The sequence below is a fragment of the Mus musculus genome, chromosome 17, assembly GCF_000001635.26.
Source record: "Mus musculus strain C57BL/6J chromosome 17, GRCm38.p6 C57BL/6J".
NCBI lineage: Eukaryota > Metazoa > Chordata > Mammalia > Rodentia > Muridae > Mus > Mus musculus.
In genome coordinates this window covers 66,920,952-66,933,870 of record NC_000083.6, presented here as the reverse complement: position 1 = coordinate 66,933,870, position 12,919 = coordinate 66,920,952, and the positions used below count along the sequence as shown (strand labels likewise).

Below are 12,919 nucleotides of genomic sequence, written 5' to 3'. Positions count from 1 at the left end.
CACAGCCTGAGTCTAATGTGATAGTGGCTTTTTTTCTTCACTATTATTATCTTTATCTGAAACTTTCATAACTAAAGGATTTTGTTCACTCTGCCCTTTGTTCACAATATGTGTCTATAATTGAGTTCATAGTTTTCACCCAACCTTTTAGCTGTAATTAATATTTTATTACAATAGATCTTATCACAAACCTGCAGAGCAGCAGGGTGTTTGGACTGCGAGATTCCATGAGTACCCACACACTCACACATGGAGCATGGGTGGCTGGTGCCAGAGAAACCGAGAGATCATAAAATATGCATATGGTGGCCTGCCAACCTCATGCAGCAATCTAAAGCCAGCCTTAAGATCCCAGCAGGACAAAGAGAAATTAGCGATGCTGACAGAGATCATACCAGCCTTAGTGCCTGTGTACTACTGGTCTGGTCTCATCCATATTTGAGGATCGAGTTGTTGTTAGATCAATTGCTCTCACAGCCAAGTCTACTTGAAGAACCAAGAAATACTGGCCATAGTTACAGCAAGTTCACTTTGATCCCAAGTCTTCCGTTTAAACTGGTGAAATACTTTTAATATATGTCATTATATCTTACCAGGCTGTTGAGAGTATTTTCACATCTTTTGTTTTTAATTAATTAATTTACATCACAAACACTGGCTGCTCCCCCTTCCAGTCCCCCCTCCAAGAGTCCCTTGGCCTTCCCCTTCTCCTCTGAGAGGGTGGGCCCTCTCCCATCAGATCTCTACAGGATTAGACACATGTTTCTCCATTGAGGCCTGATGAGGCAGCTCTGTTGGGGAATGGATATCACAGTCAGGCTACAGCTATAGGGACAACCTCCTTCCAGTAGTTGAGGGACCCATATGGAGAATGAGCTGTACTTGTGCTACATATGTGCCTAAGGTCTCAGTCCAGCCTGTGTCTGCTCTTTGATTGGTGGCTCAGTCTCTGAGAGTACCCAGGAGTCCAAGTTAGTTGACTCTGATGGTCTTCCTATGTAGTTCTTATCCCCTTTGGGGCCCTCAATCCTTCCGGAGTCCCTGACCTTCTACCTATGTTTGGCTGTGGGTATCTGCATCTGTTTCAGTCAGCTACTGGGTAGAGCCTCTCAGAGGACAGTTGTGCTAGACTTCTGCCTGCAAGCATAACAGAGTATCATTCATGGTGTCAGAGATTAGTGCTTGCCCATGGGATGGGTCTCAAGTTGGGCCAGTTGTTGGTTGGCCATTCCTTCTGTCTCTGTTCCATCTTTGTCCGGGCATTTCTTTTAGACCTGTCAATTTTTGGGTTGAACATTTTGTTGGGTGGGTTGGTATCCTTATTCCTACACTGGGGGTCCTGCCTGACTGCTTTAGTTCCATGTCTTCACTGTTAGACATCTTGGCTAAGGTCACCTACATGGACTCCTGGGAGCCTCCCCCATGCCAGGTCTCTGGGACTTCCTAGAGACCTGGCAACTGCAAATTTCCATTCATTCTCCTGGCCCTCTGGCCCTCTCTAATGTCTCTTTCTATACCCAATCCTGCCCACACTCCTTTCTCCCTCTGCTCCCATCCAGTTCCCTCCCTCCATCTTTCTCCTATGACTATTTTAAGTTCCTGTCTAAGTGAGACATCCAGTTAGACCAGCACTATTTGTTGAAGGTGCTTTTCTTTTCCATTGTATGGTTTTGGCTTCTTTGTCAAAAGTCAAGTGTCTGTAGATATGGGTTTATTTCTAGATCTTTGAATCACTTTCATTGATCAACATGTTTATTTCTACACCAATACCATGAAGTTTTCATTACTATTACTGTATAGTACAGATTGAAATCAGAGATGACGACATATCCAGAAATTTTTTTTTTAATTGTACAGGATTGTTTCACTCAAGTGAACCTTGAGTGTTCACTTGTTTGTTTGTGTTTCCATATGATGTTGAGAATTGTTCTTTTAAGATCTGTAAAGAATTGTGTTGGAATTTTGACGAGGATTGAGTTGAGTCTTTAGATTGCTTTTGGTGAGATGGCCATTTTTACTATGTTACCCCTACTCATCCATGAGCATGGGAGATCGCTCCATCTTCTGATTCTTCTTTAATTTGTTTCTTCAGGGACTTGAAGTTCTTGTCATAGAGGTCTTTTTTCTTGATTGCTTAGAATTACACCAAGATATTTTTGTATCAGTTGTGGCTATTGTGAAGGGTGTTGTTTCTCTGATTTCTTTCTCAGCCCATTTATAGTTTGTATAAAGGAAGGTTACTAATTTTTTAAATTAATTTTGTGTCCAGCCACTTTGCTGTAGGAGTTCTCTGGTAGAATTTTTGGAGTCACTTATGCATACTGTCATATCATTTGCAAATAGCAATACTTTGACTTATCCCTTTCCAATTTCTATCCCCTTGATCTCCTTTTTTTTTTTCAAGTACTATATTGTATAGACATGGAGAGAGTAGGCAGCCATGACTTGTCCCTGATTTTAGTGGGAGTGCTTCAAGTTTCCTTCCATTTAATTGATGTTGGCTATTGGTTTGCTGTATAATGCTTTTATTATGTTTAGGTGTGTGCCTTGAATCCCTGATCTCTCCAAGTCTTTTAACATGAAAGGATGTTGGATTTTATCAAAGGGTTTTCCAGCATCTAATGAGATAATCATGTGATTTTTTTTCCTTCAGTTTGTTTATATAGTGGATTGTGCTGATCGGTTTTGTGTCTTGAGCCATCCCTGAATCCCTGGGATGAAGACTATTTGGTCATGGTGAATGATGCTTTTGATGTATTCTTGGATTCAGTTTGTGAGAATTTTGTTGAGTAATTTGTGTTGATGTTCATGAGTTCTTTCTTTGCTGAGTCTTTGTGTGGTTTAGCTATCGGGGTGACTATGGCCTCATAGAATAAGCTTTGCAAAGTTTCTTCTGTTTCTGTTTTGTGGAATAATTTAAGGATCATTGGTATTCACTCTTCTTAGAAAGTCTGGTAGAATTCTGCACTAAAACCTGGGCTTTTTTTTTTTTTTTTGGAGACTTTTAATGACTGCTTCTATTTCATTAGGGGTTATGGGATTATTTAGATAGTTTACCTGATCTTGGTTTAACTTTGGTATGTGGTATCTATCTAGAAAATTATCATTTCATCTAGATTTTCCATTTTCGTGGAGTACAGGTCTTTGAAATAAGATCTAATGATTTTTTTTTAATTTCTCAGTTCATGTTGTTATATCTCCATTTTCATTTCTGATTTTGTTATTTTGGATACTGCCTCTGTGCCTTTTAATTAGTTTATCTAAGGGTTTGTCTATCTTGTTAATTTTCTCAAAGAGCTAGCTCTTGGTTTTGTAGATTCTTTGTATTGTTCCTTTTGTTTCTAATTGATTGGTTCCATTCCTGAGTTTGATTATTTCCTGCTGTCTAGTCCTCATGAGTATGTTTGCTTCTTTCTGTTCTAGAGCTTTCAGGTATCATGGCAATGTGCTCATATGAGATCTTTCCATTTATTTTTTATAATGGTACCTTTTGCCATGAATTTTCCTCTTAACATTGCTTTTATTGTGTCCCATAAATTTGGGTACGTTATGCCTTCATTTTCATTGAATTCTTGAAAAACTTTAATTTCTTTATTTGTTCCCTGACCAAGTGATCGTTGAGTAGAGATTTGTTCAGTACCCATAAGTATGTAGGCTTTCTGTTTTTTCTGTAGTTGTTGAAGCCCAGCTTTAATCCATGGTGATCTGATAAAACACCAGGGGTCATTTCAATCTTCTTGTATCTTTTGAGGCTTACTCTGTGCCTGATCATATGGTCAATTTTAGAGAAGATTCTGGGATGTACTGAAAAGAAGGCATATTCTTTTGTTTGTGAGTGAATGGTTCTGCAAATATCTCTTAAGTCCATTTGGTTCATAACATGTTAGTTTCATTGTTTCTCTATTTAGCTTCTGTTTTGATGACCTGTCCATTGAGGTGAGAGTGGGGTGTTGAAGTCTCCCATTATTATTGTGTGAGGTTCAATGTGTGATTTGTGCTTTAGTAAAGTTTCTTTTACAAGTGTGAGTGCCCTTGCATTTGAGGTACAGATGTTCAGAATTGAGATATCATCTTGGTAGATTTTCCTTTGATGCATATGAAGTGTCCTTCCTCATCTCTTTTGATTACTTTTGGTTGAAAATCCATTTTATTAAATATTAGATTCACTACTCCAGCTTGTTTCTTGGGTTGGTTTGCCTGGAAAACCTTTTTCCAGCCCTCTATGCTGAGGTAGTGTCTAACTTTGTTGCTGAGATGTGTTTCTTGTATGCAGCAGAATGATAGATTCTGTTTGTGTATCCAGTCTTTTAGCCTGTGTCTTTTTATCAGAGAACTGAGTCCACTGATGTTGAGATGAGAGATATTAATGATCAGTGTTTGTTATTTCCTGTTATTTTGATGTTGGGTATGTGTGTGTTGTTTGTTTTCTTTTCTGTGAAATGAGTAATTTCTTGTGTCTTCTTGGGGGTAGTTACCCTCCTTGTGTTGGATGTAGATATTGTTTAACTTTGTTTTTATCATGGGATATTTTGGTTTCTCCATCTATCAGTGATTAAGAGTCTTGTTGGTTATAGTAGTCTGGGCTGCCATCTGTGTTCTTTTTTAGGGTCTGTAAGACATCTGTTCAGGATCTTCTGGCTTTTATAGTCTCTGTTGAGAAATCAGGTAGTTCTGATAAGTCTGCCTTTTATAGGTTTCTTGGCCTTTTCCTCTTGCAGCTTTTAATATTCTTTCTTTGTTCTGTACATTTAGTGTTTTGTTTATTATGTGGCAGGAAGATTTTCTTTTTTGGTCTAATCTATTTGGTGTTCTGTATGCTTCATGGATGTTTTTAGCTATCTCTTTTTTAGGTTGGGGAAGTTTTCTTCTATGATTTTGTTGAAGATATGTTCTGTCCCTTTGAACTGGGGATCTTCACCTTCTTCTATCCTATTATTCTTAGATTTGGTCTTTTCATAGTGTCCCAAATTTCCTGGATGTTCTGAGTTAGGAACACTTTACATTTGGCATTTTCTTTGACATATCTATCAATTTATACTATGGGATCTTCTACACCTGAGATTCTCTCTTCATCTCTTCTATTTTGTTGGTAATGATTGCATTACTAGTCCCTGTTCTCTTTCCTAGATTTTTCCAACTCCAGGGTTGCCTCCATTCATGTTTTCTTCATTGCTTCTATTTCTGTTTTCAGTTCTTGAACAATTTTATTCATTTCTTTCACCTGTTTGATTGTATCTTTTCATATTTCTTTAAGGGATTTTCTTTCCTCTTTAAGGACTTCTACCTGTTGGATGGTGTTTTACTATATTTCTTTAGCAGAAATATTTATATTCTCTTTAAAGACCTCTTTCATCTTCATGAGATGAAATTTATGCTCACTGTCTTGCTCTTCAGGTATTTTAGGATATTCAAGGCTTGCTGTGGTAGGAGAGCTGGATTCTGATGGTGCCACATTTCACTGATTTCTGTTGATTATGTTCTTGCACTTGCCATTCACCATCTGTTTGTCTCTAGTGTTGGCTGGCTTGGGTGTCCCAGGTTGGAGTAGATCTCCCTGGAGGTAGGTGGATCTGTGGAATGGAGAGCAGTGTGCAGGTGGAGGTATGCCACTTCTTTTCATTCTTTGATAAAATTAGGAGAAAATTATATCTAAACAAAGAACAGAATGAATGTGACTTTTTTTGAAGTTGCAAAGCAATTGACCTGGATTGCACATGTAGTCTTTTATTATATATGATGTGCTTGTTTTGTAAATAATGAAAAACTAGACTTCAAAAAGATAATAACAAGCTATCCATTTTTAAAAGAGAGAGAGAGTGTGTGTGTGTGTTTGTACCAATAGAAGTCAGGGATGCTGGGTATCCTAAAACTGGAATTAGAGACAGTTGTAAGCCTTGTAAGCTAGCTTTTTGGGGTACTGAGAACTGAATGAGTCCTTTTCAAAGTACCAAGAATTTTCACCTACTGTGCCCTCTCTCCAGTCCCCCTCTCCCTCTGTATAACCATAGAATATGTGATCTGTACCCCAAAATGCAAATGAAGGCAAAAAATCATTATTAGACAGTCCAAAAGCGAAACCCATGAGGCTTTGAAATAATCAGAAGTGTCTTTTTTAAGGCATTAGCCAAGGCCACAGTGAAAGGCTCGTGACATCTCTCTGACCCATCATCTGCGTCCCTCCTTCTGTTAACCAGTCGGGTCACCTCCCAATATATCATGATGATGAGAAATTGAATAAATGAATAAGAAAAAATAGACACGTGTTTAATCTTGGAATGAACTGGGACAAAATTGTGCCATCAAGTTCAAGTCTACTGAAAGCTTCCTGTGTAAGGCCAGCTGAGAACCCTGCACAGCATTTGAGCTCTCCAGCTTGAGGAAGTACATGAAAGATGTTCAGATGTTCTTTTCTGGGTTACATTTCATATGATATTCTATATGAATGTAGATTTCTTCTGGTAAAGGCTTCAGAGTTTTGTTATAGAAATGCCTGCCGTAAATTAAATTTTACACTAAGTCTCACTCTGTTGGTGAGTTCTAATGCAATGATGTCATATCTTTCACAGATTTGTCATCACTGCAGGTTACACTTTAATATTGCAAATACTGTTGGAGGATTTTTCATTCCTTTGAATCCCACAACAGTGGTGGCAGAGGGCTAAGAACAGTACAACTTTAATAAACAAAAAGGAACTGAGTAATACATTAAAAGGATAATAGAATTTTAATTCAGCTCGCTGAGCCCAGAAACTTCTGATCAGCTTGCCAGCCTTGAGAATTTGCTGTCTTTAATCTTTTTTGAGAAAAACCATTTGAACAGTCAGAGTTTAAAAAGCTAGATTCAAGATTCTGATTATGGATGGAAAGATTTTATGAAATTCATAAGTAACTCAATGTTATTTGTGCAAATAGAAAATATACCAGTGTGGTCAAGGTACCATTGACATGGGGACTAATGACATCTTAATTTCCATCAGGGGACAGCAGTCTGCTGCAGCTTGGCAGCAGTGAGGAGTTAGCTGTTTTTCATTAGCACATGGACTTTGATAAAGGGGAATAGAAAAGAGCTGTTTGACCTATGAGTGCTTAAATTATTAAGCAGCAAATAGATTTGAGGGCTGACTGCTTAAAAAATCTAATGCGTCTCGTGGACCAAGGATGAAAAGGCATCTGGGGTTTGAAATTGCTCCAGTCAACTTAATTCTTTCTTTAATATTTAGAGATGAGTAGATGGTAGCCATTTAACGTATGATGTATCTGGAGTAGAATGTTTGATGTAAGTTAGCCAGCTGGCTAAAAGGGAGGCCCATTAGATGGCTGTTTAATTGTCAAATGTTCATCTAGCCTCCATTAAATTGTTAACTGAAAAAAAGTATTTCCCATTCATGTTCATGTACATGTTCATCACACACACACACACACACACACACACACACACACACACACACACACACACATTAGTGTCATTAGGAAACACTTCATTAGAAAACAATAAATTGGATTGAGTTAAAGTAGGGCAGGCCCAGCACATAGGAGGCCCTCAAACAGTACCTGTTGGATTCATAAAGGAATGGTGACACCCACAGGACCCAGGCACTGATGAAGTAGGAGAGGGCACCAGTGGTAGGAAAGATGAGTAACAGATCACATAGGAGACAGATGCTGGCTTTGAGTCTCTTGGACTTGTCAATCGTGGGTTGTCCAAGAAAGCTTAGCATTTACCCAGCCCCATCTGAGCACTCTACACCTTTTCCTCTTGGTAATATCTTATTCTTTTAACTTTTATGTATTCAAGGGATAAGTAAAAATGGGTTAGTAGCAAAGATTAGTAAAGCAGAGCATAGCATCAAATCTCAGTGACCCAACTAGCAATCACACATGATGTGTAAACTAGGGATCATTTCTAGATTTTATGATGCCTTCAAAACTATGCACTTCTGAAACCAAAATATGACTAAGTAGTAACCAGCTATACCAAGAATCTCACAAGGCTTTAAGACAACAATCCAGGGGCACTGATGACTCCGAATCTTCACTGAAACACGATTGTGAGACTGGAGCTGGGTCAGAGCCAATGAAAGCAACAGACTGGTCATAAGCCCCAGAAAGAGGTGATGGAGGCCCTGTTTTATAAGAATCCCTTCCAAGAGGCCTGTAGGTTAGAGAGAGCAGCGTCCAAGTGCCAGACCTAACCTAGGCTACGGAAGGGACAGAGACAGACAGATCTGATCAGGAGAATTCCGGATTAGGATTTGGAGACATGCAAAGCCAGAAGCATTCTGCCTGCTTTTCACAAGTAGGCTTTTCAGAATCTAGAGAAGACCTCTGAGCTGGCTCGGTGGGTGAAAGTGCTTACTGTAGTACAAGCCTGGAAACCTGAATAAGATGCCTTCCTATGGGAAGGTAGAAGCAAAGAATAAACTCCACAAAATTGTTCTTAGACCCCCCTAACATACACACACACACACACAACAATCACATGTAATACATGCACACACACACCATGAACACATCAACATCATCACATACATGTAAGCTCAAGTTCATCTTTACCTTCATAGAGAGTTTGTTTTTCTTATAGTTCTTTTTTTTTTACTAGATATTTTCTTTATTTACATTTCAAATGCTATCCCGAAAGTTCCCTGTACCCTCCCCCTCCACCCTGCTCCCATAACCCACCCACTTCCACTTCTTGGCCCTGGCGTTCCCCCGTACTGAGGCATATAAAGTTTGCAAGACCAAGGGACCTCTCTTCCCAGTGATGGTTGACTAGGCCATCTTCTGCTACATATGCAGCTAGAGATATGAGCTCTGGGGGTACTGGTTAGTTCATATTGTTGTTCCACCTATAGGGTTGCAGACCTCTTCTAGCTCCTCCATTGGGCACCCTGTGTTCCATCCTATAGATGACTGTGAGCATCCACTTCTGTATTTGGCAGGCACTGGCATAGCCTCACACGAGACAGCTATATCAGGGTCCTTTCAGCAAAATCTTGCTGGCATATGCAGTAGTGTCTGGGTTTGGAGGCTGATTATGGGATGAATCCCCGGGTGGGGTAGTCTCTGGATGGTCCATCCTTTCATCTTAACTCTGAACTTTGTCTCTGTAACTCCTTCCATGGGTGTTTTGTTCCCAATTCTAAGGAGGAGTGAAGGATCCACACTTTGGTCGTCCTTCTTCTTGGTTTTCTTGTGTTTTACAAATTTTATCTTGGGTATTCTAAGTTTCTGGGCTAATATTCACTTATCAGTGAGTGCATATCAAGTGACTTCTTTTGTGATTGGGTTACCTCACTAAGGATGATATCCTCCTGAGGAAAGAAATTGAATATCTCAGAAGATTGAAAGATCGCCCATGCTCATGGATTGGCAGCACTAATATAATCAAAATGGCTATCCTGCTGAAAGCAATCTACAGGTTCAATGCAATCCCCATCAAAATTCCAACTCAATTCTTTACTGATTTAGAAAGGGCAATTTGCAAACACATCTGGAATAATAAAAAACCTAGGATAGCAAAAACTATTCTCAACAATAAAAGAACCTCTGGTGGAATCACCATGCCTGACCTCAAGCTGTACTACAGAGCAAGTGTGATAAAAATCTGCATGGTACTGGTACAGCGACAGACAGGTAGATCAATGGAATAGAATTGAAGACCCAGAAATGAATCCACACACCTATGGTCCCTTGATCTTCGACAAGGGAGCTAAAACCATCCAATGGAAAAAAGACAGCATTTTCAACAAATGGTGCTGGTACAACTGGCAGTTATCATGTAGAAAAATGCAAATTAATCCATTCTTATCTCCTTATACAAAGCTCAAGTCTAAGTGGATCAAAGAACTCCACATAAAACCAGAGACACTGGAATTTATAGAGGAGGAAGTGGGGAAAACCCTCGAAGATATGGACACTGGGGAAAAATTCCTAAACAGAACAGCAATGGCTTGTGCTGTAAGATCAAGAATTGACAAATGAGACCTCATGAAATTGCAAAGCTTCTGTAAGTCAAAAGACACTGTCAATAAGACAAAAAGGCCACCAACAGATTGGGAAAGGATTTTTACCAATTCATAGAGAGTTTGAAGCCATCTTGAGATAAAGAAGTCACCATCTCAGTAAAAGGAGGGAGTTTACCATGGATAACTTAAGAGGAGAAATACACTTTATACTTACTGCTGAACATAATGACTTGAGTTTGATCCCACATGGTAGATCAAGCCCTCACAAGTTCTCTGCTCTCCATACATGCACTGTGGCACAACCCCTCCCCCCCCCCAAAAGAAAGATTTTTAGAAGGAGGTGTTCCTTGGGAGACATGAGAAGACAGCAGCCTGGTTATTGACGTCAGGAGAGTACGTCCCTGGAGGCCATTTGTGGTATGAGGTCAAAAGAGCAATGTCATTGGTAACTCTGCTGATGTGATAAAAGAGAAGGGCTCTCCATACAGTACCCAAGGTGATTTATTTCTACAAGTTGAAGCCAGCTTGAATAGTGGTTGTGTTTGCAAGAGCAAGGAAAACCCTGCACTGGGCAGATGGCTCGTATCCGTGCCTACCTTGGGCATGAATGATCAATGAAAGCAAGCATCCCTTGGCTCATAACTGAGAAAGGAAGCTAGCTGTAGAGCCACCCTGCTGCCACTTGTCCACCCAGCCTGCTCCCCATTAATAATATGGGGAGACTAAGCCTGCAGTTCCTTGATCAGGTGAACTGATTTCAGCAACTTTTTCTTCAGCTGTATCTTTACAGTTCGGCTCTGTTGTGTGTATGCTGCTTCCCGAAGTTGCTTCTAAATCGAGACCTTGGCTCTTATGTCAAATAACAAACAAACTGGAAAAGCTGACTCTGTAGAGAAACAGTGGGATAATTCATTCTGTTGAGAGACCCCTTCGAGAAGCGAGAGGCTATTATGGTTTGTCCATTTTGTGAAAGCAGTTGCCGTATGTTGAGTAAAAAATGTAAATATATACAAGAAACAGTAGAAATCCACCTACTCTTCTATTTTCATAGAAAATCATAAGAATTCTCCCAATTAATTGAAACCCTCAGATGCTAGGAGGTGTAGAATTGAAGTCTTGCCCAATTTACTCCCTGAATTCTCAACAAAACTGGTTCAAGAAAAAGCACAAACTTCCTCAGTACTGTTTGCTAAAGAGGACACCTAGTTAAAAGGTCTTCCGTGTTTGCCAGCTGCTGCAGAGCAGGTATCATTTAGAATTTCACTTTAGCCTTGACCCTTCACTCTTGCTATTATGCTGTTTGATGGGCCGTACTGTTCGAGACTGACTTATCTGTACTAGATATCTATATTCCAAGTCCGTCAGTGCTCTCCTGAAACTGAATGCTACCGAACCCTGCATGGATTGTTCTTCCCTATAAATACATACTTCTGATAAAAATCATTTACCAATTCAACTAGTAAGAAAATAGGATAACAACAACACTATATTATAAAAATGTTAATATGCTTTTTCTATTCATCTCTCTCTTTTTGAGAATCAAGACTAATAATGTATGCAAATTGCAGTTGGACGAAGGGAACTAAGCCACTGAAAGCAAACTGTAGCTAACATATCTGCCTACTCCTTTTAATATGGATCAGACCACTGAAAGATTTAGAAGCTATAAACAGTTGTATTGTGCTGGAGTACTAGGTCTGCACGGAGTGGGTAGGACAACTCCTTCCTGGAGTCTATCAGGACCACATGCTTCTGAACACTTAGCCATATGTGGCCTTTGAGGTGTCTCCCACAATGAGCCCCATGATATTGCCTGTTGACTGGATCACCCATATGTGTTCTGTAAGCACCAGATTCAAGTTCCTTGATCCTGTTAACCTGGTGGTTGACTGCTCAAGTGATAGAGGTACACACTGTGTTCCCTCTGCTCAGCCCCTTGGCCATATGTGTCACTAATCAGGGCAACTTCTCAGTGACAGGTGTGTTAATGTGTCATGTCAGTATTCACATATGTTTCTAAACCAGTATATGCAAGTGTTTATAAATGTAAGAAGTCAAGGAGACAGAGAGAGAGATGCAGGTTGGCCTTCTGGCCTTCCACTCTGTGTCCTGGCTCACCATGAGGCTTTATAAAGACTTCCTTTAATATTGCCTGTCATTCAGGCAATCTACCAGATTTGGTAGTGCCTTGTATCTAACAAGACCCAATCGGAAGTCTTTTGTGTGAGGAAGAGTTGACTCCATCCTCTTCCCCTTTTATCTGTTTTATGTCACTGGTAATAATTTACTTCATTGTCCAACTGTAAAGCTGCTAGACTACCAGCATCCACATCAGCCACTCGGATGCTCTAAAAGAATTGATTTTTAGTTAGATAGATGAGTGGGCTGATGACAGCGTGCATTTTATAACTGTAACAGACTGTGTTAAGTGGTTGTGTTCTAAGAGGTCGACAGATCATTTGACTATAGATTCAGAGGTCCTGCAGGTACGACCAGCAGAGGCTTTCCCCCAAGACAATGGGGTGGCAGGCGTCTTCCCCATCAACATTCACTATCTGCTGTTCTGAGCAACTCCTGGATTACCTCATTAGCCTAAGGAATCACCATGCCTTCCTAACACCACAAGAGAAGATGCACCTCTTTGTCTGCAAGGGTTTTTAATCTAATCTTGATTTGGTTTGTGAAAACTTCTGTCTCTTTCTTTGTCTCTCTCTCTCTCTGTCTCTGTCTCTGTGTGTCTCTGAGTCTGTTTCTCTGTCTTTGTCTCTCTCTCTCTCTCAATTTTTTCAAGAGAAATACTACTTTTTCATCCCTATAAAACTGCGTTTTATGTTCATCATTCTAGAGAATATTAAGACATTAATTTTTCAAAGAATCCATCATTGCAAGTCTTCATGTGCTCCTAAAGTTACTTCAGTATTTGGAAGCTTTTTAAGAGGAGCTATACGGGATCA

At 39.8% G+C, this 12,919-nt stretch overlaps 1 protein-coding gene across 2 annotated transcripts in view; it reads left to right on the top strand.

Annotated features, from left to right (window-relative positions):
• Positions 1 to 12,919, top strand: part of Ptprm (protein tyrosine phosphatase, receptor type, M) — a 687,644-nt gene that overhangs the window by 420,621 nt on the left and 254,104 nt on the right. The window lies entirely within an intron of this gene.